This window comes from Cnephaeus nilssonii, assembly GCF_951640355.1.
Source record: "Cnephaeus nilssonii genome assembly, chromosome: 6".
NCBI classification, from domain to species: Eukaryota; Metazoa; Chordata; class Mammalia; order Chiroptera; family Vespertilionidae; genus Cnephaeus; species Cnephaeus nilssonii.
In genome coordinates, this window is record NC_137077.1 from 31,958,330 (window position 1) to 31,986,022 (window position 27,693).

Genomic DNA, 27,693 nt, shown 5'->3' on the forward strand with positions numbered 1-27,693 from the left:
AAACAGAATTATTCCATAACAGAACTAGAAGTGACTGGTAGAATGTCTGTGTTGCAAACATTTACTACTGCTTTAAGTTTTCAGAGTACAATCAATGCCAGGTTCAAGGTACAAACGTCAAAACGATATATTGTTTAAATTCAGGAATAAGAGTGGACTACTTTTACTTCCTATTATTTTAAAAAGAATTAGAAAGATTTGGACAATGTTACTTGGGGGAGCGATTTTATATTTTAAAAAAAACTCCTCTGAAAGAACAAAATATCTAAATAAAATTTGTAAAACAGAAAAATTGCCTGTGCATATTTCTGCCAGAAATTATATGATACAAAAACATGTAGATACTTTGAAAAAATATTTAGTATAGATTAACTATCTCTCTACTTGTGATGCTAATACTATAAAAGAGCTCAATAAAGAAACACTTAATATCTAATTCAAATTTGATATTAACTAAGTACAACAATGTTATCTCCCTCAACATTTTTTTAAATTCATCCATATTGCTGTAAAGTAACATCACATAGTTAAAAGGATCAAAATAAAATTTGGCTTAAATGAATTTATTTTTTGTATGCACTTGTACAGGCATATAGGGTTTTTACACATATTTGAAACTAATATTGCTAATACTAGTTCCTATTGTCTGTCTGTAGACTTTCCCCAGGACTATGGACTGTGTGTTGAAACTTCCAATGTTTGAAGATCTGCTTCTTTGCCCTTTGAACTGTAAGTCACTTTTGTTCCAAAATATTGTTTGCTACATTTTGATTGATCTGTGTGTTTTTGCATCTTCCCCAGGATCCCAGAACTATGCCACATTGCTTAAACCATGCAGAGCAAGCACAAATATTTGGTAAGCAAAGCTGATTTTTTAAGTCATTGTGGGGGGGAATAAATGGCATTTTCATAGAACTCATTGTGATGGTTAAATTTAAGGGGGGTAAAGATTGCCAAGGAAGCCAAAACAAAACAAAACAAAAACAATTTAAGGACAATTGTATGTACTTGTACATATATAAATTAGGATTGCCTTGGGTTGTTCTCTGTAATCATTAGGAGTAATATGCTTATTAACTTGTTAGTATAATCCATATGGCATCAAAGTAAAATCCAATGATGGAATCGAGCAAAATCACAAAATGATCGTTTTCTCTCTTTACTCTAAGCTGAGCAAGGAGCCTTTCCAAATAGTGTGAACTCATTGGCTTCCCCATAAGTCTACAGAGCTCACGCTGCCATATAACTGGGAATCGAAGAGGTGAGGTCATTTCATCACTCCTTGCAAAAAAAAAAAAAAAAAAGCAAAACGTCTGCTAAAATCTGACTTCATTTGATTTACTCTCCAAGACTGTTTTTTATTAAATATGTTTGACTGCTATCTCTAATTAAATGTAGAATTAATTTTGGCAAACTAACCACAGATGCAGTTTATGTTCAATTTTATCAGACAGATTTATTTATAAGCTGTCAACTTCTTGAAAGACTTCATTTTGGAGCAGTTTTAAATTGCTAACAGTAGCTGTAAATGGAGCTACTGTTCTCTGGAACACTAAAGGAAAAGTATGCTATAAATGTCCATTCCATCTGTGAGGAATCATAAAACAATCACATTCCTTTATTTTTTTTCCCCTCCTTAGGACCTTTATTAAATTAGTTCAACTCAATTAAAAATAACTTCAAAAACATTTCAGAGCCTTTTGTTTCATGGAATACTTGGAACTCTCTGCACGGAACGTCACCCTTTTAACTAATCCCTTTTAGTAAATGGAGGAGAATAGTCGTATTGTGACCTCAGACAGTGCTTTCAAGGGTCTCTACTGTACCGAATTGAGGTCACTGCGAGACAATGCTCAACACCCAATAGCCATTCAAGCATTCTTCACAACTCTATCAAATGTGCTTTTCTTTCTCTCACCCGCTTTCTCTCATGGCAAACTCCGAGGACAATGGAAAAGCCTCCAGCACCATTTATGGTCACCATATTTGCACATGACAAAGTCTATTCTTCCTGGTTTGCCAACTCCCTGTAAAAAGAATGAACCCTGGGATAGATTTTCCCACCGTTACTGTTATTCAGACATACTTGGTGTTTAATTTTTGTTGTTGTTGTTAGAGGGCTGGTACATGGCGCTGGAGAAGCTGACTTACTATTTTCGTGCTTGTGTAACAAAGCAGAGACTGAATGCAGACTTAACTATGTCCCACTGCAGCCAGCGTATGCATGATGGAGTGTACAATTTACTACAAAACAGAGACAAATGATGGAACTGGAATTACTATCCCTTGTCTTATTGTCGAGCATTAACAATATTATAAAACTAACTGTTTGCCCATGAACTACCATGCTTGTGCCCCACAAGCACTATTTAGTTTTGCTTGGGAATTTTTATGGCTGTAGCCACAAACAAACAAAATCAATTGCTGTAAATTTTTTTCTTCTCACCAGGGCTGCTCTTTTTAAAAGAAAAAAAAGAGAAAAGATGTATCCAGAGCATCATCCTCCAAACAAAAAAGAAGAACACATATTCGCAAGCTATAGAGTCAAGTTGTTACGAAGAAGATTTTGATTTTAATTAAGAATGGGATTTGTAGGACAATTAGTGAGATGTAATATTCTTTGCAAGAAACAGTGCCCTTATTGGAAATACCATCTAAATGAAATGGGGGCATTTGGAGCTGCACAGAGACTTATTTCTATGGGTTTCTACAGTTAATGAGAAGGAAAAATACAAGGAAAATGTAGATACCTCACCTGATATACAGGAGTACAAATGTGGTTTGCCTGTTTTCGCACTTAATGTTTTATCTTTATTGAACTCATAGATATCTATGCTATTGAGATTTCAATCAAGCAATCCTCTTATCGTTAATACACTTTGTAAGTTATTTTCTTCACAGTTATTCTAAACCACTAATTATTAGGAGTATACCTCATCTCATTTGATTATTTTACAAAACATAATAACAGATTTAATGATAAAAATGGCAACAGACTTTATTTTGGATATGCTCAGCTGCCCTAACATTGAAAAAGAGGCCTTTTTCTCAAATATAGCACAGAATTTATATCATTCTTAAATGTTGGAATAACGATTTCCTTTATAGTATATAAATTTCCATGTGTTATGAAAACTAAAAATACATTTCCTAATAAAATGCCTGACAATTTCTCAAATAATTATTCAAATAATTATATAACAAAATTTTCATTTTTCCTTTCTATACACTACATATTAAACATTACAAAATGAATTTAGGGACCCCTTTTTTATAACAGATAGAAAAAAATATTAACAGTGACTATGCCATCAGATATTATGCTGTGAATTATAAAGACCAAGTATACACTGAGTGGCCAGATTATTATGATCTCTGAACGCATAATAATCTGGCCACTCAGTGTATATCCTATATAATAAAAGGCTAATATGCAAATTGTCCCCTCGACCAGGAGTTCAACCAGCAGGCAGGCCGGCCAACTGCCCATGTCCCCTCCCTCCCCTGGCCAGGCTGGCCAGACCCCACCAATGCACAAATTCATGCACTGGGCCTCTAATACACACACACACACACACACACACACACACACACACACACACACTGAGTGGCCAGATTATTATGCGTTCAGAGATCATAATAATCTGGCCACTCAGTGTATAGAATCACAGGTATGTAGTTTAAAACATGCATTGAGCACCAAATTCTGCAACATTTGTTCTACAGTATTTATTAAGCATATGCTATCTGCCAGGCATTGTGCCAAGCAATTATACACTACAATACACATGGATGATGTCTTATATTATAATGCAGCTTATAATATGATGGAAGACATCAACTAAACCAGAGTAGTCACTCCCACTGTGTGAAGGGCTGTAGATACACACATAGGTATAGGGTTTCTTTCATGTTACAAGTGGAACACAAATGCCCCCAGAACCATGTCAGGCAGGTTGAGTGTAGTTTATGGCAGCTATTGACTACCCCTTTAAAAAGTATCATGGTAAGTGTATTAGGGCTGAGAGTAAAAAAACAAGAGTTTGCCTTGAGGAAGGGGTAGGGAAAGAGTAACAAGGAACAAAACACAAACAAAAGGAAGCAGAAACATAGCGATCATAACCAGGACTACTTAGTGGCCCATTATGTCTCTATTATTTAGTGAGGCTACTTATAGGGAATTAGTGCAGGATAGGTCTGGGGATCTACATCGGGGCCACGATATTGTCAGTGGTCCTTAAGCGAGAGCCCTCAGTACAGCTGATTGACATAGGAAGCAACAGAAAGCCAGAAAGAAATTCTAAGGCAACTTGGGATTTCATCTGAGAGGGGATGGGGTATGGTGTTTCTGCTGTGTCAAAGGAAAGGGCAGATACACTAAAGTGAGAAAAAAAATCTGCGTGCTCTGGAAGCCAGAATGGTGGCTGAGAAGAGGAAGGGAGTCAACGTGACCTCAAAGGTTTTACACCAGGCTGGCTGTCTCAATGAGATTGAACTGTGTGAAATCGCCAACCTAATATATCCAAGCGATATTTCAATATTTGGTAGAGAGAGAAGAAAAGTCCAAGGAAAAAGATATGGTTTGTGTTTAGACTCAGGGAGCAGAAGGCTAAAGCAGAGTCAGGGATAGGATTCACAGTTAATTTCTTCAGTGGCCCTGAAACACCAGAGCTCCTGGCTTTTTTCTCTAGTGTTAGCTGCAAAATACAATAGATTTCATATTTTGTGTATCTTTCCAAGACCTAAGGTTCATGATTTATTATTTTGCCTCTTCACTTTCCTTTTTTTAAAAATATATTTTTATTGATTTCAGAGAGGAAGAGAAAGGGAGAGACAGAAACATCAATGATGACAGAGAATCACTGATCAACTGCCTCCTGCACGCCCCCACTGGGGATTGAGCCCACAACCTGGGCATGTGCCCTGACTGGGAATTGAAGCCGTGACCTCCTGGTTCATAGGTCAACGGCGCTCAACCACTGAGCCACGCAAGCCAGGCTTCATTGTCCTTTAATGAAAGCTCCTAGGTGACAGTTTTTAAAATGAAATTTCAGTTAAAAAATAGTCCTCTATACATTTACTTTAGAATACATAATAGAAAAATATGGAAAAATATGAATATGCAACATTTCACCAATTCAAACATCTGTATCATACCAGTTATAATAGCTTTGTGGTATTTTCAATTATCATCATTAATTTCAAAATGGTCCTCCTAGTGCAGTTTCTAATCATGTTCTAGCTCCCCTTTTATTCTATATCTCCAGTGGAAATCCAAAAGGTATATATTGCCTTTTAACAGCAGTCCCATTACAGATCACCTCATCCTGTAACTATGTATACTACCTTAATTATTGTAAATGCTAAATCTTAACTATGGCTATCTTTCCCCTAATGAACAAGTCTTATATAATATCAATGAGGCCAAATGGAGCTTAAGTGTAATCACTTGGATATCTGTTTTACTCACTTTCCAACTACCTTGTGGAGAAAGTGTTGTGAACATCTCACTTTTGTAATAATTATGTGAAATAGGGACTCATTTCAAAATCCCCTGAACACTTGAAAAAGGATCATATGGGATGATAATAAAGATAGATGACATACAGAGCCACCACTATCCTATTCGCCATCTTTGTTTGAAATAAAAGGATACCTCCTTCTGAGTGACCGTGCCCAGCACACAAGAGCATCTCCAGCAGAAAAGGTGCAAGGAGTGAATATCAACCCTAGTCATGACCTCCTATTCATGTCCTCTATTGGGCACCTTTGGGCCATGTAAAAACTACACAATAGAGTATGGGGCTCTGGCTTACCACAGGCCAGGAACTCTGTTCTATGCCTTCCATGTGCGCTTCTTCCGTTAATGCCCACAAGAGTTCTTGGAATTAGGCACAATTATTGTGCCCATTTTACAGAGGTAAACTACCTTGCCTAAGGTCACGGCTAGTCAGTAGAAGCATCCAAGTTGTCAGATGGGTATTCTGAACTCAGAGCTCTCATTCTTAGTTACAATAAATTATTGCAAGTATCATTATGTTACACCCAGATTTTCTTTACAGTTTTACATAATTATATGTTGTTAATTATTTGGCTATAATATACATGTGTGCTAGTGGTCATGGGATGAATAAATCCCAAATGTGCACTATAATCTACTATTCCCTTATCTAACAAATTCCTAATAAATGGGAGAAAGGTGTACATAGAAAGGTTTTTCACCAATGGTTTCACCTTTGTCATATTTGAAAGAAGAACAAATTCTTCATTTTGGAAAACAAATAAATACCCTGTCATTAACAGAGGAGAAAAACTATTAATTTGTAAATGGGTAATAAAATTAACTCTGAAAATATCCCTTTATCTGACACCCTGTTCAAAAAAATGCTTAGTTAGCACAATTAAATTAGTAAAGAAAATTCCCAAAGGTAAGTTGTCCACACAGGCAAGTAAGCATATTTAAATTACACTAAAAATATTTTACTTGGTAGTAAAATACTTCGTAAAGTATTTCTCAACTCAAACTAGTTTTGCCAAATCAAAAGTTTACTTTTGGGTGTTTAAGAAAGCCAAGAGTATTCAAAATGATTTCAAAACTATTTTACCTATTACTGTCTAGTTCCAAGGGAAGCATTGGCAAACACCATTTGGCTGTTAAGGGATAAAAAACACTGTGCAATTTTTTTTATTGTCAAAATAAACCTTTAGTTAAGAAACTCCTGGTTGGCAACCATTTAAAACCTCTGAAGTATTTGGTAAAATCAGTACATAATCTAGGCTACATTGACTCTTAGAAACAACTGAGGATATAGTGTTAAATTCTTGCAGAACTTGTAGAAATGCCACAAAAATAGAAACTTGATTTGCTTGTTTTTAGGATAATCTTAAATTTATAGATCTTTTGGCTTATGGAATTTAGTCAACAAGAAGAAGTAGGAGAGGAGGAGGAGAAAGAGCTAACTGCAATGCCTTAGGACGAGTTTCAAAATATATCATTAGAGTTAGTTGGAAGGAGAAATTTCAGAAATGATTTCCCAGGTACTGATGTTTCAACCTCAAAACCAAACTTTAAGAATAATGTTATTATTTCATTTCTCGTGACTCTTGTTCTCTCTGTGGAACCCAAATGGTCTGATGGCCCCAGGAACTCATAACAGTCAGGAAGACAGTTACGCTTTTTTTCTTTCTTCCTTAAAATTAGACACTAAATACAAATCCACTAATGTTGGTGAGAATATCTAAACTCAGTCAGCACTTAGCTATCAAAGGCAAAAGCAGAATCAAATATTCAAGGTTTAGTTGTTGTGTTTATTTATTCAATGATTGTTTTATCACAGTGATATTACCAGAATATTTCTGAAAGTACCAAAGACAGGGTTCCAAGATCATTAAATAAAAATGATATATAAATAGCACAGTTTCACAAAATTTAGAGTGACCTGTTTTCTTAATTCTTTAAATAGACCTGTAATTAACTTAATACCAAGAATTTCTGCATATGTTTCCACATGTTGGATGCTACAATATTACAACCACATGTTTGTTATAACTAGCAAGTGTGTATTTTGGTCCTCTCTCTCCATATACATAATTTTAGAATTATTTTTATTATATAATCTATACTGAAAATAATCACTTGCCTCTTATAAATAGGCTGTATTTATGAGTGACAAGACAAAAAATATGTTGACAAATTTTCAAAGAGAGATGGCATGCTTTAAGTTCAATACCCACCCTGCATATATATGTAAATATGTAGAGTAATATATATTTAGAGTAATATGAAGCAATAAATCTCATCTTTATTATTCACCTTTTCTAGTTTCTGTTTTTTACCTTATGTGTTTATTAAAGTGTACAAGGTAAAAGCAATCAAGTGTCAGGCAGACTTACTTAGTTACCAGGTCTATGTGGGGTAGATTAATTTTATATCTTTGCTAAATTAATTTAAATGTCAGGTTATGTGCTTTTTATTTTGGCTGACAGCAAATACTCTAAAAAGGAATTATGAATGTGATATATTGGGGATCAATGAACTTCAAGTTAAGATGCAAATCCCAATTATAATTTCTGAGATCATTTAATTTACTACTAGAAATAATATATTTAGAATTTGTGGGAAGGGGGGGGAAATCACAGTCTTCTTTTCTAGGAACTAATTCTTAAATATTTTTTCTATGGTAAGTCTTCATTTTAAAATATTGAAAGAAGTTAGTATTTAAAAATAGGCTGCTCTAAATATTCACAGCCTCCATTTATTCAAACAACAAGCAAAATTAAAAGCATCTCTTGTTTCCCTCCTCTGCTAATTTATAGACCTTTTGGATTGTAGAACTTAGTCAACAAGAAGTAGGAGAGGAGGAGGAGAAAGAGCTAACTGCAATGCCTTAGGTCCAGTTTCAAAATAGCATTGATCAGACCTTGAAACCTCAGAGGGAAGGCAGGGGAGGGTGGGGGTAAGGAGGAGAGGTCAACCAAAGGACTTGTATGCATGCATATAAGCCTAACCAATGGACACAGACACCAGGGGCGTGAGGGCATGAGTGGGGGGTGGGGAGGCAATGGGGAAATAAGGACACATATTTAATATCTTAATCAATAAATAAAAAAAAATTAAATATCACTAGAGTTAGTTGGAAGGAGAAATTTCAGGGTTTCAGTGTAATGGAGAGACAGAGCTCTTTAGTCCTCATCATTTTCCAAATAGTGAGTCTCTACTGACATCTAGAAATGGGTCAAAAACCAGGAGAAGGTACCTACATCCCCAGGAAAGCTGTGAGCAATGGGTAAGAATTCCTGCACTTATATTTTAAAAATACTAAAAGTATAGAGACCCCTTTCCATAAATATCACCTTTAAAAACAAAACAAGGATATATCAACATAGGACTTCTGAATAAAAAACATACTGATTTTCCATATTTCAACATCAATCTAATGGTGAATGTAAATTTTAGGGGATAAGGGCTCAATTTATAATTTTCTGAAATTATAAGCTCTGAATAAGCTGTCTCACCAACTATCTATTGATGTCCTTTATATAATGTAGTATTTTTTTTTCCATTTAAGAACAGTATATCACAATTGCTATTACCAAAAGCTGCCTGAGTGAGGTTTATGTAGACATTGAACTATCAAACCTTTCCATGCAAATCTGCTGAATCGGGGAAATATAATAAAATACCAGTTGGTGAACAGGGGAAGCACCAAGGGGAAATACACATATGGATTTGATTACTTGAATATAAGTGTATGATCTCACAACCTAATATTAATAAAGATATTCTGAGTGACTTATTTCACACAGAGGGCTAATTTTAGTCTTCCTTCTATCTACCTACCCTCTAATCACCCCTATTTCCAATGATTTGGTGTTCCCAGCCATATTTGAATATGGCTGTAGAGTCTTACATCAATAAAACATCATCAGATCTCCTAAATCAGTCATTTGCAAACTCTACCATCTCAACACACTTGAGGAACATTATATGATCCTACTGGAAAACAGGGGCCCATTATGGCAGTAAATCTTAATTAGGAAGATATATTTAAAAGAGAAGTATCATTTTTTAAAGTACCTTCTTCATCCAGCCTTCTGAATCACACCCCATAGAAAGGTATCCTATAGTAGAGAATACTTGCCTATTTACTTAAGAATGAGAAAAAAAAAATGTTTATCAGTTTTCTGCCTGAGATGCCTATAATGAAATTGCTGATGACTCCTTAAAGAGAATTTACATAACAACAGTAATATACTCCTGGTTGCAAATGAAAAATATTGGTATTCATCCAAAAGTTAGTAATACATCTACATAAAAATATCCATACATTTTCAGAGGGTAAAAAATTAGTGAAGTGGGAAGATCGAAGAAATGTAATTTCTAGCTGATCATTAATTCCTTATTTTAGTCCTTGCTTCTAACAAATTCCTCCATATACGAAAGAGAGAAGATTTTTCTGCTTCATCCTAAAAAAAATAAAGGATTGCTACTCCCTTCCCCCCAGGTTCCTACATACAGTCTCTAAGTAAGATCCATCTGCATTCCAGTTGTCATTACAAATAATAGCGTTGCCAGATCTAGTCCCCTAAAAGGATATATTGGAAAAGCTGGCATGAATATATTAATGTCTTGCCATTTTAAAGAATAAGTGTTACGTTTTGTACTTATATATGAATATTAGGGATTTATATAGGACTGTACATATATATATATTTATACATTCATGCACACAAAAATAACCAAATAGGAAATTTAATTTTTATTAAACATCTTAGTATATATCCTCCAGAACTATATTGTCATCTTTGATAAATGTGGGAAATTGAGGCACAGAAGCATCCTCTAGGTGATAACCAAACAGCATATGACAAAGAGCAGAAAGACTGGTAACATGCCCAGGCCTTATGTGCTCTCCACTCTGGTCTAAACACCAGATTGCCATAGAGATTTCTATAAGGAGTTCTTTAAGATGAGACCCGAATAGTTGGAGTAAATGTAAGATGCATTCTGAATGTGGGAGTACTCAGCTACTATATTTTCCTTTTCCTTTCCTTTCTACAAGTGATTTGTATAATGAAAGAGTTATAAGGTAGATCTAATGGCTTTTTGCAGTTATTACACTACCTCTATTATATAGGAAATGGAAAGCATGTAGATACACAGTCCTTCAAGGAAAGGAATTAATACATAAGATCAGGTAGAACAATTTAAACATAATGAATCAGTATGCCCAAAATATACATTTTGACTAAATATTTTAGATGATTAACAGATCCTATATTTGATTTTAAAATACTTGAAATCTCCAAAAATATGACCCCATTTTTTTAAAAATGTATTTTTATTTTTAAAATCTTAGTAAAATATTTCCACAACTTTTTATTTACTTAGATTTTTTATTTTAAAGGAAAAAGCAAACCTGTGGTTTACAAGTGCCCTTTTCAGATTCTTAACTTCCAGCTCAGTGAAAGTGATCATTCGCCTCACTTTGAAATGATAGTTGGCTAATGAAAGGAAAGTGTAAACTCACATTCACTTATATTTCTATGTGATCAGGAAGAACACTCCTGGAATAATCAAGTGTTCCTTTCTTACTGTTTGGTTAAAGACCTCTTCCTGAATCACTTCAAGTGCCCCAAAAGACATATGTAATGCCAGTAAATGAGACAATAATATTATATAGTAGTATGATTTTCTGTAAAGAAAATATAAAATAACTATGTTCAAGGAGTCGCCTCAATGAAAAAGCATATAAAATATTTTTAAAGAGCGTATCAAAATATTTAAATTTGGACACATTAACATATTTGGATGAAAGTACGCCCAAAAGATACACTTATTTTACTTTAAAAGTTTCATTATTTTTGTTAATGATTTAATTTGACTTCAATAACTATCAGTGTAGGATAGACCAAGATCTGTGCCCTAAGCACTTTCAGGGTATCGGCCGTCTGCAGTGGCATCCGATCTGAGAGCAAATCATGAGGTAGCGGGGGACTGACATTTGGAGACGGAATAAATTACATAACACTGCAACATCTGAACTAGAGCTCCGAGCACTGGAGGATCTGGGGAGGGACCAGCGAACACCTGACAAGCAGGACGGCTTTTTGTTTTTTCAAGCCTACAAGTTGACAGAGAACTGTCAACACCTTATGGGAAAACCTGAAAAACATGCCGGTGAGCAGAAGTTCTGCTGCTATATTGTCTTTACGTCCTCTATTTTAATTGTCATTCAGAACAACTTTGGGAAAACAAAGCCCAAGTGCATTCTTAAGTTGGATTCTTTGTTCACATATTCAAAAAATAAACTTGCGTTGTGACATTGCCTGACAAGAAATCACAGTATTTCAGATATGCTTGACTTCTCAGAGACATACACAACAGGTATAGGTGCTTTTCAAATACCACAGATCTTTTATTTTAGCTGTCTTAATAAGCATTTGACACAATAAAGAGAAAGAGAATATGAACAGAATGTAACTCCATATTATAACAAAATTATGATGCATTATTATCATACACTGTATCAATGGTGTTTTGCTGATTAAAGCTAATGGCAAAATTTGAAATTTGAAAAGTTTCTAAAAGTACAAAATATAAATTAGATATTCACACAAAAAGAAGTATAAAGTGAATCGGGGATAAATTTTTAAAATAAATTTTAATAAAACAGTCCAATAATGGGATGAGATAGATGCAAACGACACAAGCGACTTACTAGAAAATAGGGGAATCCATGCTCATATTGACAATATAATATTTTTCTTTAAAATAATCCAATAATTCAAGCTGTAACATATGAAACTCGTAGTTCAGTGGGGGCTTTTTGGAGCCATCTAGTTATTTATTTTTTTCTAACTCTTTTTTAATTTCCACCTACCCCATTCTTTTTCATCTACTGAAATTCTACTCATCCCTTTAATGCAAGCTCCCCCATGATGCCTTACCTGAAATTTGCAATCAGACTTATTACTCTTTCCAAGACATTGCTTGTCTAATCCAGCTCCGTATGGATGCTTTCAGGGATGGCGTTTACTGCTTGACAGAGCACTGCATTTTTTAACTACTTTACATCCTAGAAAATTATCTCTCACAGTGAGCCAATGTGAACTCTCTGCAATTTTTATATGCATTCAATAAACATTTAGAAGTTGGCACCTATATGGGATTAAAATGGGTATGAGGTATAAATGTGAATAATGCACAGTCTCTGGCCTGGATTTAAATCCTGGCTCTGGGAAAGTTTCTTTTTCCCATGATTTTTATAAATTTTTAAAATATATTTTTACTGATTTCAGAGAGGAAGGGAGAGGAGAGATAGAAACATCAATGATGAGAATCATTGATCGGCTGCCTCCTGTATGCCCCACAGTGGGGAGTGAGCTCAACCACTGAGCCATGCTGGCTGGGCCCCATGGTTTTTAACATAATATGTTCTCATTAGAGCTATGGCAAACCTCAGAAAACATAGAAGAAAACATTGATGACCCATACCTCTGCCAAACCTATGGCTATGATTACGGTTTTGTTATAACTCTTTCTGGTCTTCTCTTCCACCCTGTGCCCCTCACCCCAATATCTTTTATCAGAGTTAGAAGTTAAATTGGTTACTGCTTTGCTGGCTATTAAACATAAAACCAGAGTGAACCTGGAATGTCAGTGCCAAAGAAGGGAAGCCCATTTGACTTCAAGGACATGGGTTTTCATCCCAACTCTATTCCTGAGGAAAGTTCTCATGTTACAGAAAAGTGGATGTAGCTGAATTTCTCTAATTCATTGTCTTCTCTCTCTGATATTCTGGGGGGAAATAAATCTCTAAAGAATATATTTACTTTCCAGGCCAAGGCCAAATGCTGCTTTTTTCCCCCAATCTATTTGGATTTACTCTAAATATCCCAGCCAGGGAACTCTGTCTTCACAACAGGGCCTCTACATTACTGGGGAAGCAGAATATTATGCTTCTTATTCAGTCTTGGAAGTGTTGTCTGTCCTAACCTTCAGAGGCCCCTGAAGTAGGTTGCTTCCTCAGTAAATCCCATGCCCTTAGAGATGGGCAAGGCCCAGAAAGCCTACAGCCTGTTCCCCTGGCAGAAACTGGTTAGACCTATGGCCCTGGGTACCAAAACAGGGGTAAAGCCATTCTCCTACAAGCTGCATCTTGATCTGGCCCTAAGGAAAGGATCCTCATCCAAGTGACTTATATAAAAGTTTCAGAGATCAAACACAGGTATCTGTGTAAAAACACAGGTGATTGACTGCAAAAACATCCACACATTCTTCCCATATGGATACCTTTACAACAATGTAATGTTGCAGTCCATCCCATTAAGAGATGCAGTCTATCTCCCCATCCCTAAATGTTGGCTTGCCCATGGCAGTTGCTCTGGACCCCTGAACCTCAGCAGTGGTCTAAGAAAGTACTTGTGCTTTGGAAATGTGTTCTCTTTTATTGTTTTTTAGAACCCAGAGATTGCCTTGTGAAGCCAAAGCTAATCTGTCAGAGGGTGTGAGACCATAAGGTGAGAGGCCCCAACCATCCCACAAAATCATGAGCTAAATAAAATGGGGACTGTTTTAAGCTACTCTATTTTGGGGTGGTTTGTTAATGATAAAAAAGTGAATGGATGCCCTGGCCGGTTTGGCTGAGTGGATAGAGTGTCGGCCTGCGGACTGAAGGGTCCCAGGTTCGAATCCGGCCAAGGGCACATGCCTGGGTTGCGGCAGGCTCGATCCCCAGTGTGGGGGATGCAAGAGGCAGCCGATCAATGATTCTCTCTCATCATTGATATTTCTGTCTTTCTCTCCCTCTCCCTTCCTCTCTGAAATCAATAAAAATATCTAAAAAAAAAAAAGTGAATGGATAGAACACCAGACCAAATCCATTAGTCAATTTGGGGCAATGGTAAGATATGTACACATATAATACCTTAATTTAAAAAATTGAAATAAATAAATAAATAAATAAATAAATAAATAAATAAATAAAAATGATACACTCTCAGAGCTCAAAACAACAGACCAGGGGGATGTGTCAGAGTGTCTCTAGAACTCTTGGAATACGTTTTAGAACCCGAACATCTCTACTGAATTTTGAAATACTGAGAATTTGTTTCCAAAGCGCTGTGAAAGGTAGGATAGTCTTTCAAGTGGTAATAATGGTGAAAGTGCTGGTATATTTGTAAAAAACGCTGTTTAACCAAATTGCAAAAAAAAAAAATTGTGACTAGGACTATCCAACCAGTTACAATGTCATTAAATTATGTATTTCGTGATCCACACCTTCAAAGCAATCTTTCTCCATTTTGTCTAAACAAGATTCATTATCTTAATAAATACAATATTTTCAGATGTATCTCTGTTGATACTTGTCATCCTGGTTCATTCATTTTAACTGTTGTATGAATAAGTTCTATACTTTATATTTGTCTATTGAAAATATGTGTTTTTCTTTCTTTTTTTTTTCCAATTGAACATTGCCAAATTGTTCTCTAATGTGACTGCTCCAATTTCCACTGCCTCTAAAATCGAAGGAGAGCTCCCATTGCTCCTTACTCTCACTATAGTCATTTGTTTTTGGCAATCTGAAGGGTATGAAATAGTATATTAATTTGAATTTCTATCAGACCAGTAAATCTGTAGATAATTTTATTGAATACTAATGTTTATTTTTCTGTAAATTGCATGTTTATTAAAATTGCACTCTCTATACATTTTCTATACATTTTGCCCATTTTATTATTAGGTTGTTGAAGTTCTAAATGTTTATCTTTGGTGGCTATAGTTTGTTCAATACCAGTGGTTTAATATTTTTTTCAATTTTTAAAACTATGTTTTCGTTGATTTTTAGAGAGAAAGGAAGGGAGAGGGATAAGGGAAAGAGATAAAAACATTGATGAAAGACAAATATCAATTGATAAGGGAGAGAGATAAAAACATTGATGAGAGACAAATATCAATCGATTGCCTTCTGCACACCCCATACTAGGGATCGAGTCCGCAACTCATGAATGTGCCCTGACTGGAATCAAACCAGCGACCTCTTGAGGTATGGGTCAATGCTCAACCACTGACCCACACCAGCCAGGCCCTTTTTTTTTCATTATTTATGGTCCCTTTTAATGTATAGAAAATGCAATTTTAATAAAGCCAAATATACTATTCTTTTATTAAATCCTTCCTTAACCTGGGGTCATAAAAAAAAATACTCCTATTTTTGACTGTAGAATTTTGTTTTGCTTTTCACTTTCATATTTTTAAGCCACCTGGAATTTATTCTGTCACCAGAATCTAATTTTACTTTTTTGCATATGGATAACTAATTGTCCTAGCCCCATGTACTGAAGAGCCCATAATTTCCCCACCGATTTTTAATGCCACCACTGTCAAGCATCATGCTTTCAGACAGGAATTTAACTGTTTCTGGACTGTCAATTCTTCCCCTCTCTGGTCTACATGACAGACTGAATGACAATTCCACACTAAATTGGGGGGTCTAAATTTGGGGCTTTTATAATAAGTAATGAGATTTTAGAGCAAGTCATCCCCAAATCTGGACTTCTTCAAAATTGTCTTGGCTACTTCCTCCTTTCTTTTGTTTCCCCAAGTAAATCATTTATTTATTTATTTTCAATATATTTTTATTGATTTCAGAGAGGAAGGGCGAGGGATAGAGAGACAGAAACATCAATGATGAGAATCATTGATTTGCTGACTCCTGCACGCCCCCTACTGGGGACCGAGCCCGCAACCCGGGCATGTGCCCTTGACCGGAATCGAACCCAGGACCCTTCAGTCCACAGGCCGACGCTCTATCCACTGAGCCAAACCAGCCAGAGTGAAGTAAATCATTTATGAGAACAGTCTCCCTCCTGGGAATGATTGGTGATATTCTTCATTGTAAAGGCTATGCATTATAAAACCTCTTTTAACTCTTCATCATTTTCAGCCCCAATTACACACACACACACACACACACACACACACACACACACACACACGGGAGGAGAAGAGAGAGAAGGGGGCGGGGGAGGAGATACTTTTGGATTATTTCAGAAAAAAACAAACAAAACAGGATTCTAAAAAGCCAGAGGGGGGAAAAAAAACTACTAATTACTGGATTTTACAATTAAATGAAATAGAATTTGAATAGTTTTTTTTTTCTTTCTCATCTCTGCTAATATAACATCATCTTCCTCAAGTGTTAATCTCTTCCTTTCTCATTCCTTACAATGTTGGAATAAAATGTCAGATTCTAAGAAGGAAGATGAGTCTAAAGAAATGAGTTACTATTTAAAAAGTTATTTTTGGCAGTACAACCAAAGGGATCCCAATGCAGAAGAAAAGAAAGAGGCATCATGAATCTCCTGTCAGGAAAGCTAAAATCTAGACTTCATTCATATTTCAAAAAAAAAAAAATACAAAAACATAAATCTAAGGGAGAGGACAAATCACACTCATGCCCAAGTGCACACAGAGTTTTTAATTGCTTGGGAGATTGGTATCTATTTGACCCTTTTACTGAGATCATTTACCCAACCCCCTCCCCACCGTGAACTCTAAATTACAGGACTTATTAACAAGGCAAGGTTTTGAGAAACAGCCACAGTGCTCACAAAGATGAATTTGAATACTGCCACTGCCTTGATAAACCATATACTCTTTGATTTCAGAAGCAATCTAGAAATGTGAGAATGAGAGCAAAATTTTCTTCAGTAAGGCAGCTTTTCTTCCCAGAAACGTATATAGTTTTTTTGTCTTAAACTCTCTATTCTCACAATCTCCAAGCTTCTCTCGGTTACTTTTCCCTCCATGAAGAGGCAGGCATGTCTAGCTTAGAACTCATATTAACAAAGGGTAGCTGTGACCAGCAGCCACCCCCCATCAGAAGGAAGGGTCTGGAATTAGCTGTGTGTTCATATGCTCAGACTCATGTTAGCCCTGAGTATCTATGTGCCCTTCCCCAAGTACAGCTTTGTCATTCACTGGGTTTCAATATGGTTTCCGCTTAACCAAAAGGCTATCTGTTAGTCCTGGAATCACTTCTGAGTCTACACATCTTACCTGAGGCTCTGATGATTCTACAATTTTTGTCTGCTACTTCTCCGATGGGCCAAGGCCTGACTGATACCCACAAATCCCCAACTTCTAGCTAAGGACTTATTCCAAATTGAGTCAATTCTCCACCATTATAACCCTGACATAAAGTGTGACTTCAATCATTGACTTTGCTCAACATAATCCACCTACCAGTTGTGACATTTTAAAATATTCAAGCTACATCTGATTAACCCCAATATTGTTGCACTGAACTTTTAATCGCTGCTCATATCCTTTGTGGTTTTGTAGGCCAGAATCCCTGAGGAAGCAGATCCTGAGATGAGAATTTGCAAGCAGGAAGAGTATTTGGTATACTCTTGGGATCAACAAGTTGGGAGGAAAGAGGACTTGGCTGAGAGAAGAGCTAAACTGATTTAATAATAAATAAATAAATAAATAAACAAACCTCAGAAAATCCTTCAGAAACCTTTGGTGGCCATTCAGAATTGTCCTGAATTGGGATAAAGGAGTTGAACCTTTATAATTCATCAACCAATCATTGGATGCAGGTGCCCACAGGTAGAGAGTGTGCCATGAGGCAAAGTAGCTCTCTTCAAATGAGGCGGGGATCAGAAAGTGACTCCCTGAGTTAGTGGCTACCAGCGATTCCAGCAGCTGGGAATGAGGGCTTCAGTCCTGGTGGCCCAGCATGGCATGTACTACAGCAAACGCATCTCAGTCTGAGTCACTACTCTACCTACTGGCTTGCGGGAGAGGTGCTGGGTTCGCTCAGGGGTGCAAATGCACTGATTATGACATTAAGTCGGAAAAGGCTTTCTCTTCCCTACACTCTCACTTTATCAACAAATAGTGCTAACCATACACTCTCTGATTCAGTAATACAGCTGTAAGACAAGGTGTGCGTCTCACCTCATATCTGTAGCTTTGTTTTTGGTCAGTTGTAAAATAAGAAATTTGGATGTGATGAGCCCTAAGGGTACATTCAAACTCTATGACAATAAAAATCATATTATGTCAAATTAAGTGTAATGCAGATGCACAAATCCTGTTTGTGTATTTAGAAACTTATACGGATAGTACACCTCTTTCAAAATATTTATCTACTTCAATTCTTGCTCCCATTTCCAACACCTACAATTCCTCCTTTTTCAGTGGGTAGTGAGTATTAGAATATTTGTACATGTTCTGGTATTTTCCATCTTAAAACAAATAAACAAACACAATTTCCCTTGAACTCCATATTTCTCACTGGTATCCCCGGTTTAGCCTCCCTATTCACAGCTAACGTTGTGAAATAGCATTTCTAAACTCACATTCTCCTCTTTCAAATCATCCAACTCATTCTTAAATCCACTCCTTCCAATCTGCTCCCATCCCCCCACCAATGCAATGAAATGGTTCTTTTCAAAGATAAATATTACCACTCTTTTTTCAGAGTCAGGAGCATCAAATGCTATTGGCTTTAATGAGATCACCTAAAAAGAGTATAGCTAAACAAGAGGTGCAAAAACTAGATTGAAATACTCAGCGTTTCCAGGCTGAGCAAGGAATGAGACTGAGAAAGAAGCACCAGTGACTAAGGAGGAGAGAAAGTGACAGAAGGTAAGAGTCTGTGCTTCTGACCTCCCTTTAGCATAAATTGGTATGATACACTCAGGAAATGCACGTGAGCTTTAGCATTAAGCTAAAAGAAATGTGATGTGGAGGGTAGATCCATTTCAAAATAATCACAGAGTTCTTTCAAAAATATATATAAAAAAGTCTTGGATTGTCCAATATTTTAAGTCACCTGCATACCATTATCTTCCATTCAATTGAGTTGAGTGTAAATCTCTACATCAGAGGATTTCCTCTAGCCATGTCACTCACGTGGTTCTATTTTTTCAAGTATAACCCTGACATCACAAACAAGCAAGCTCCAAATCTCCATTAAATTATCTATTCTTCTCCTTTGCTGAATACAGAATTGTTGTTTTGGCTAGAATTAGTCAGGCACAGTTAGTACAATAACACTCAGTGCCTTCCTGTGTAGCACCTGCTGCATGGTATTTATTTCTTGTTAACTACATAGTACAACAAATTGTGTCTTTTAACAGCTCATTGAGTAGAGGAGGAGGAAGTGGTGGCAGTGGGATTGCTGATAATGTTCAATGATGTCAATATATTGCTTCCCAAATAATCCAGCTAGTAAATTTGCAATAATACCATTTATTTCTTTGGAAAGTTTCTCTGCTGTATAATTTCCAAATAACCTTGAGCAGACAGCAGCATAAGTAGAGTAAGTACAGACAATGGCCCGTGACTTTAACCTGTGAGCAAAGGTGATTTTAATTGAATAAATGCAGTGTATGGAAATGAACCAATACTCCTTTTCAAAAGGCTTTGAAATATTAAGAGAGTGTTCAGATGTTAAATTTCCAAACATTATTTAGAGTTTCTGGATTTAACAACATGGTTAAACACTGCACCAACAAGAGAATAAAATTTACACTAAGAACTTTACCAGGGTACTACCATGTCAATGAAACATCTTCTAGAACAATAGAGTTGCATTAAGGTTTCCCAAATCTATGTGTATGCACATATTGGACAATGTCACATTATATCCAATAATTCAGTTTCACTGGTAGGCAGAATTCAACAAACAGTGCTTGAATCAAGTACAAGGATGGGCAGTGGCTACTAATTTTTTCATCTGTGCATTTTGTTTTATCATGATAGAGACTCTAATTGAACTTTGTTCCAAGCTATTAAGCTATGACAGAAAACTGTGGAGATGAGATTTCACTGACATAAAGAACAAAGAAAAAGAAAGGGCGTGAAAATTACAATGACAAGGTTGCCTTAGCAGTTTTGAGGTGGTAAAATGAAATCCCTGACTAATAGGCCTAGCTAACACAGGGAGGGTGAGGATGTGAAGATGGAAGGACAATCTCGGGTTGAGCCCACGCGGCTTCTCCAAGGATCCTAATAGATACACGCTGTTATTACAAAGTTCAGATTGCAAAGCAAATTAAAGTATGCCTCTAATGAGTTGCACAAGAGGTCCACATACAAAGAATAAATTAAGAAGCATTAAGAGTAAATTGTTGGTGTATCTAAGTAGCCATTTTTTGTTTGAGAAAACACTAAAATCTTTGAAAACACTATAAATTATTTAGTCTTCTTTGTTGTCGGTAACTCAAAGTTTTGAGTTTCTATTTTGCAACCAAGTTTTGAATATCTTTTTTAATGCTATAATGCCATGTACAACCTGATATAAATGGGAGAATGGAAAATCAAATGTGTTGAGAAATATAGAAATTAGAAAAGATGATCACAATAAAATGAGGTCACAAATTCTTTACTGAAATGACTACTGTTAGTTTCAGTGGGTTATTTATTTTACAACATTTTTATTTATGGAAAAGTCAGAAAAGGATATTTTTGTGCACTGGAAAGGATATTTTTAACATCTAGAGATCACTGTGGGAAACCAAATGCACATCTTTAGGGGATCATGCAATCTGGAGACTTCGTAGATGTAAGCAATCGCTCAAATTTTTTCCTTAAAAGAATGGTTTTTAAAGAAAAAAAAAAAACAGAAATAGCTATAGTATGTAAAACACCTAAAGAATGCTTATTGGCATCACCATTATCACTTTTGACACAGTGCCCCTGAAAACAATTATTAACTCACAGCTCAGAGCTCCCGTTCTGACATCCTATCAACGTAAGGCAGGGAGCAGCGGCAGGAGAAGCACCCTTTCAGAAATGTCTCCCCCAAAGGAGCTCTTTGCAGATGAGTTCAGACCAAGGCAGAGTACTGGCCTAGGTCAGTGGTCGGCAAACTGCGGCTCGCGAGCCACATGCCTCAATCAGATTGAGGTCGCTTTTAGCAAAGGCCAGCTTAGGAGTACCCTAATCCTACCTAATAATAGACAAATATGCAAATTGACTGTACCTTCGCTATGCCCATGATTGGCCAGGAGGCGCAGGGGGCGGGACTCGGGGTGGCCGGGGTAGCTGATTGGGCCGGTGGGACACTGAGCTGCGTCGCCAGCAGCGGCACGAGCTCAGTGTCTGCGCCATGGATGTGCTACGGCACAGAAGGGGCCTCTGGGGCAGCGAGCTGACGTCCCGCCGAGCGGACCATCAAAAGCGGAGGAGCTGAGTGCCTGAGCGGACAGGCACTCAGCTCCCCCGCAATCGAAAGCAAAAGTGTGGGAGCTGGGTGCCTGTCCACTCAGGCAGCAGGCCTTTCAGAAGCCTCCGCCACGCCAGAGGCTTCTGAAAGGCCTGGTGCACCAGCGATTGAAAGGAAAGCGTGGGAGCTGGGTGCCTGTCCGCTCAGGCTGCAGGCCTTTCAGAAGCCTCCGCCACGCCTGAGGCTTCTGAAAGGCCTGGTGCACCAGCGATCGAAAGCAAAAGCGTGGGAGCTGGATGCCTTTCCGCTCAGGCACCAGGCCTTTCAGAAGCCTCCGGCGCCTGGTGCACCAGCAGACAGGCACCCAGCTCCCCGTGATCGAAAGCAAAAGCGTGTAGGGGACCCTACAGGTGCATGATTCAATCATGCACTGGGCCTCTAGTTAAGTTAATAACAGTGTACCTACCTATATAGTTTAAGTTTAAAAAATTTGGCTCTCAAAAGAAATTTCAATCGTTGTACTGTTGATATTTGGCTCTGTTGACTAATGAGTTTGCCGACCACTGGCCTCGGTGGATGCAATATGATGTCCCAACACAAGAGTTGGGTTTCATATCCAATTGCGTTCTTCCAGGACAGCCATACAACTGGGGGCCTTCGTCATCAATAAACAAAGTCTCAGGTTACTATTTTACTCAAGCCAAATATCTTCCTGTCAGGTGTGAGCTATTATTTTGAGTTGTTCATATAACCACTTTAGAATAAGTCTGTCAGTTTGGAAAGAAGACTACTAAGAAAAAGAGACACAGAAGATTATTCACGGCAGAGTGAAGGCAGCCATTAGTTTAGGCCTTCTGATAATGTCAGTTACGTTGTTGGTAGAAGATAAATTAATTTCAATGCCCCTATCTTAACTTATTTGCCATGTCAAAGAAGAAATATCCCTAAAGCAAGCTTATACTATCAATTTTTTTTTTTTACCCAAGTCCTAATGTGGGATAAAAACATAAGTGTTTTAAAGCCATGTTGCTTTTTTAAATGTTCAGATATTCCTCTCTGACTTTCCCTCTCTCTTCCACTCTCTCTAAAAATCAAAGGAAAAATATCCTCGGGTGAGGATTAAGAAGAAAACAACAACAACAACAACAACAACAAAAATGGTAAAAATATTTGAATAAACTATTCTGCCCAAAAAAAAGAAGATATGTGAATGGTCAACTAGCACACAAAAAGACAATCAACTTAATTAGTTATTGGGGAATATAAATTAAAAGAACAATGAGATTCTAATTTACACCTATTTAAATGACTAAAATTTAAAAGACTGACAATGCTAACTGTTGATAAGGATATGGAGACACTCATACACTGATGATGGAAATATAAAAATGCCACATCTACTTTGGGACACTGCCAGTTTTTTATTAAGCTATACATACACCAACCGCATGACTCCGTACAAATGCAGTTCTTTATTCAAAATAGTAAGAAAGTGAAAATAACGTAATGTTCCTCATCAGATGAATGAATAAACAAAATAGGAAATGTCTATACAATGAAACCCACAATAAAACTGAGTGAATTATTGATTCACACAACAATATGATGAATCTCAAAAACCTTATGCTGGGTGAAAGAAGCCAAGTGCAAGAGTACATGCTATATGACGCCATTCATTTGAAATTCTAGAAATGGCAAATTAATCTAGAGAAAGCAGGTCAATGGTTGTCTGGGGCCAGGGAAAGCGGAAGTGGCTGACTCCAAAGGGGCAGGAGCAAAAGGAACAAACTTGGGAAAGTGGGGGGAGGGGGGGGAATGCTCTCTAATTTCACTGTGACAGTGATTTCCTGGGTACGCACATCCATCTAAACTCATTGAATCATAGATTGTAAATGGGTACAGGTAATTACAAATTAAACCAATAAAGTTGATTTTAAAAAAGAAGTACCTTCACAAGTCACTGTTTAAAAACTGTGTAAATAAATGTGATTGTGATGTACCACTATTTGTAATACTTTAAACAATAAAAAAAGGTGAAGGGACTGAGTACATATTGGTAGTTATAAAATAGTCACAGGGATGTAAAGTACTGTACAGAGAATATAGTCAATAATATTGTAATAACTGTGCATGGTGCCAGATGGGTATAGGGGGCATCACTTTGTAAATTTATATAATTGTCTGATCACTATACTCTACATCTGAAACTAATATAAAATAATATTGACTGTCAAAATATATAAAATATTGCATTGAAATAAAAAAAAATAAATGTGATTGTGCATACTTATAGACCAACTATTCTATGGAAAAGTATTCAAATGTACAAACGTAAAATGTGAAATAATTTTTGTAAAATATATGTGCTAAAGATCACAAAGGCAGTAAAATCAAAAGAGTTGAAAATAAAAAAAAATGATTTAGGATCCATGCTATTTAACATGCATCAAAGAATTAGAAATACACTAAAAGGATTGCTACATTTGATTAGCTAAGTTTCTAACACCAAAGAAATCTGATACCAAAAAAAAACAAAAAACAAATGAGACAAAATCGCCACAAAATTGAGCTGAGATAAAGAAGAGCCTTATAAGGACTGAGTTAATATTAACAATCCTAAGCGAAAGGAATGAAAATTAGTGAGGACAAGCATTTTATTGTATGGGCTATCCCTCTGGCCTGTATCTCTGACTACTGGGTGCCTATTAATCCCCATCTCTAATCCCTCCAGGAAATTTTTGTTCCTTCCACCCAGAGCATGTAATGCTCTTTACCGCCTACCTTATATACAAACAAACTGCAAGCACCTTCGGGCACAAACACTTCTTATTTGAGAAAACACCTAAACAATACCAAGCATGTAGGTTACTCCTGAAATACTTCTTCTGGTGCGAGTGTATTTCAGTAGATGATGGCACCAAGAAAGATGGCACCAGTAACACCATTTATGACACCATTTATACCTTACTTTTACCTGCTGGGTAATTACACTGTAAGTGAAAGGGCACTTCGTTTACTTCAAGAAAGGTGTTGAAGTAGAAATATTTACAGTCTTTAAAGGCTACACAGAATCTTAACAAACATCACTGAATGTTAAAGAAAGAAAGCCAGAGCATCTTGCTGGAAGATTAAAAAAAAAAATTCATGTTTCATTGGTGTTCAGTGGAAGTGTGTTTTATTCCTTCTAAGATAAAGTTCCCAAAGGAAGGGTTTAAAAGGAATCCCTGCATCTTTAACCTAAGAGGACGGAGACCTTGATCTGAAGAAAGGACAAAGCTAAAACTGCAGGAGAGAGAAAAGAATTGGAAACAATCAATGTGTTGATGCCGGCTTAAAGAGGGTCACCGAGAGATCAGCCTTACCTGCATCTGTCCCTTAATTAAAAAGAGAAAGATGACAGTGTCCACTACTCATCACTATGGTAACATTGAAATATCAGGCAGTTTGAACTAACCGTCCACTCAAAAGCAAAGCCAAGTGAATGTTTAAGTAAACCCATATGATACATTGGCTTATTCAAAATAGGATGTGGTAGAGCTACAAATAGTTTTAAAATCAAGCCAAGTGTTTAGTTTCCTCAGGCAGTTTGTAAATTAGGAATATTAAAGAAAACATGCTAAGGGAAAGGCAGAATAAGATGTGCTATGTGTGAGGGGGAGGCCTTTTAAAAGAGCTTTTGAATAGATTGCCATTGTTTGTATGTACAAGTTGCATCACATTATCTTTTGCCTTTCACCATTTCTGAGATCCGAGCTACATCCACCCTAATTGTCTCTGATTCTCATTGTTCCCTCTGTTCCATTTTTATTCTGCAGAAATATATTTCACTTACACTAATTGTTGTTTGTGTATGTTTTTTGTTAATTATAGATTTTCTATCCTTTTATCTTCTTGTTTCCTATCTCCTCATCCAATTCATGCATCATCATTACTGTCATCAAAGAATGTTAATCACTGAAAAATGTGGTTTTCTTTTCAATAAATCAAGCAAAATTTGTAGAAGTTCTCATTACCTGATTGGTGTTATATGTCACTTACCGTACTACATCCCACACATTGTATCATGGATTTCTGTCAACAAGGTAACTACTTATTTATTTTTCTATATGTATTTTCCAAAGTAAAAAGTTTAAAGGACATTAATTATGGACAAAATAAATGCAAAGCGAAGCAATCATTTACATAAAGAGCATATGCATTTTTTAATATTTTATACTGTTTTTATATTAGAAAATGATTATTAGCAAACATGACTTTTTGATATATTGCATTTGCAAAATGCATGTTACTTAACAGGGTCTCATCCTCTATCAGTTTCTAAGTCCTTTACAAAGAGAGGCAGTAGCGGTTTCATGAACCAGCAAGGAGGAAAATAATAACACTGTTCGCTTAGGCAAAATAATGTTCCATTGATATCGTGTTCATTATATGCTCATCATTAATATTATTTTTATTTGAACATGGTAAAGCTCTTTGATCTAGCAATATTTTCAGTTTTCTCTACCTCACAGCGCCTTTATCTCTATGTTCCTGGTCCTGTTCCCAATGTTCTGAATCTAGCATATTTGAAATTTATAGGCTTAACATTATATTTTACTCAACCAAAATAAATCTTTATTTTGGAAGTTTTATGACATAGCTACTACAAGTAAGTGCCTTAAATATCTTATTTTGATACATTAGCCTTAAAAAGCACTTTCATCATAAGTAATCAATTTTCATATCATCAATATTCCTTCACACTTATTTATGCTTTAAAAAAATCTAACTACTGGTCAGATCTACAGCAGCACCAGATGGCATTATGACTACTTTAAAAATGCTAGCCAATTTAAATAAAAGAACACAACATAATTGGTAAAAAGCCTTTTCTTTAAGTAGTACTTTAAAAATGACAAATGCATCACTCCAACTTTTAAGATATTTGATCTTTTTCTAGCTTTAAAGAATTATGCGTTTCTACCTCTTCCTACCTCATTAAGAGTTTCTAAAATAGGCAACTTAACCACTGGGAGTTCCTCTAGTAAAAATAGTAAAGACAGTCCTGATCTTGTAAAACACTTCTGAAAGTGAGAAACAAGTAGCAAAGTCTCACCCACAATCACCTGCTTCTTTATGCAAATCCTGACGCTAGCTGCTTCTCATATCCACTAGGGGGATCATTGCACAGTAAAAATAGACTGGTCCTTTTATAGGTGCTTTCTTTCTCAGTAGCACAAAGAACATTTGTTTTAAATAACAACAACAACAACAAATCACTTCAACAGAGTGAATGGTAAAATCTTCTCATAATATCAAATATTTTAAATTGTGTATTTAAAAAATTCAACATTGTTTTAAAACCCACATTTGGAAACTAAGCCTCCAGTCTATGTCCTAGTTTCCAAAAAATAATGGCAGAAGCAAAGGCCCTGGAAAACTATATCCACAAGTTCATATATGTTATAGCACAGATTTACTTTGCTCCTATATGCACTGAAATGTTTGTGTGATGATATGTTACTGGAATGGTGATGTTTATTTTTTGTAAAAACAAAAGTCATCGACTGCATCTCTCTGCTCATAAGAGGTGTCACTCGCTAGTAGTTCAACAGTTTTGGTCTACGGGTTACTTAAACAGAAACATAGAACTAAAGATTCTGTAAATCAGCTATCTGGCCCTCTTCTTTTGACAGTGAGAAATAAAGCTTCCAAAACTTCGTAAGCCTATCCTTGCTTTTAATGACACCCAACAAGTTGCTATCAAGTACAAAAACATTGCAGAAGTCCTAGCAAACAGCAAACACACAGGCACCTCTGCTGTCTAGCAGTCATCTAACTAAAGACCTTCTCTTATTCAGTCTTGTGTAGTCAGCCTAGGTTCTGCATCAAGTGTTCACTAAATATTTGATGAACCAATGGATGCCTGACCTGGGAAGAAATATTGGTAATCACTGATTTCTCTATGATTCAGATATAAAGGGAAAACGCTGTATTGTTAGCTCCAAAAAGAAGACACAAAATACCA

General features: G+C 36.4%; 1 protein-coding gene across 5 annotated transcripts in view; it reads right to left on the minus strand.

Annotated features, from left to right (window-relative positions):
- Window positions 1-27,693, minus strand: part of SOX5 (SRY-box transcription factor 5) — a 950,952-nt gene that overhangs the window by 501,493 nt on the left and 421,766 nt on the right. The window contains exon 1 of one of the 5 annotated variants that reach the window (XM_079773595.1): window positions 1,919-1,992. The exons of the other annotated variants lie outside the window; for them this stretch is intronic. The gene's annotated coding sequence lies outside the window, so the exon portion shown is untranslated. Of the gene's footprint in view, window positions 1-1,918; window positions 1,993-27,693 lie in introns of those variants that run through there. 5 annotated transcript variants of the gene reach the window in all.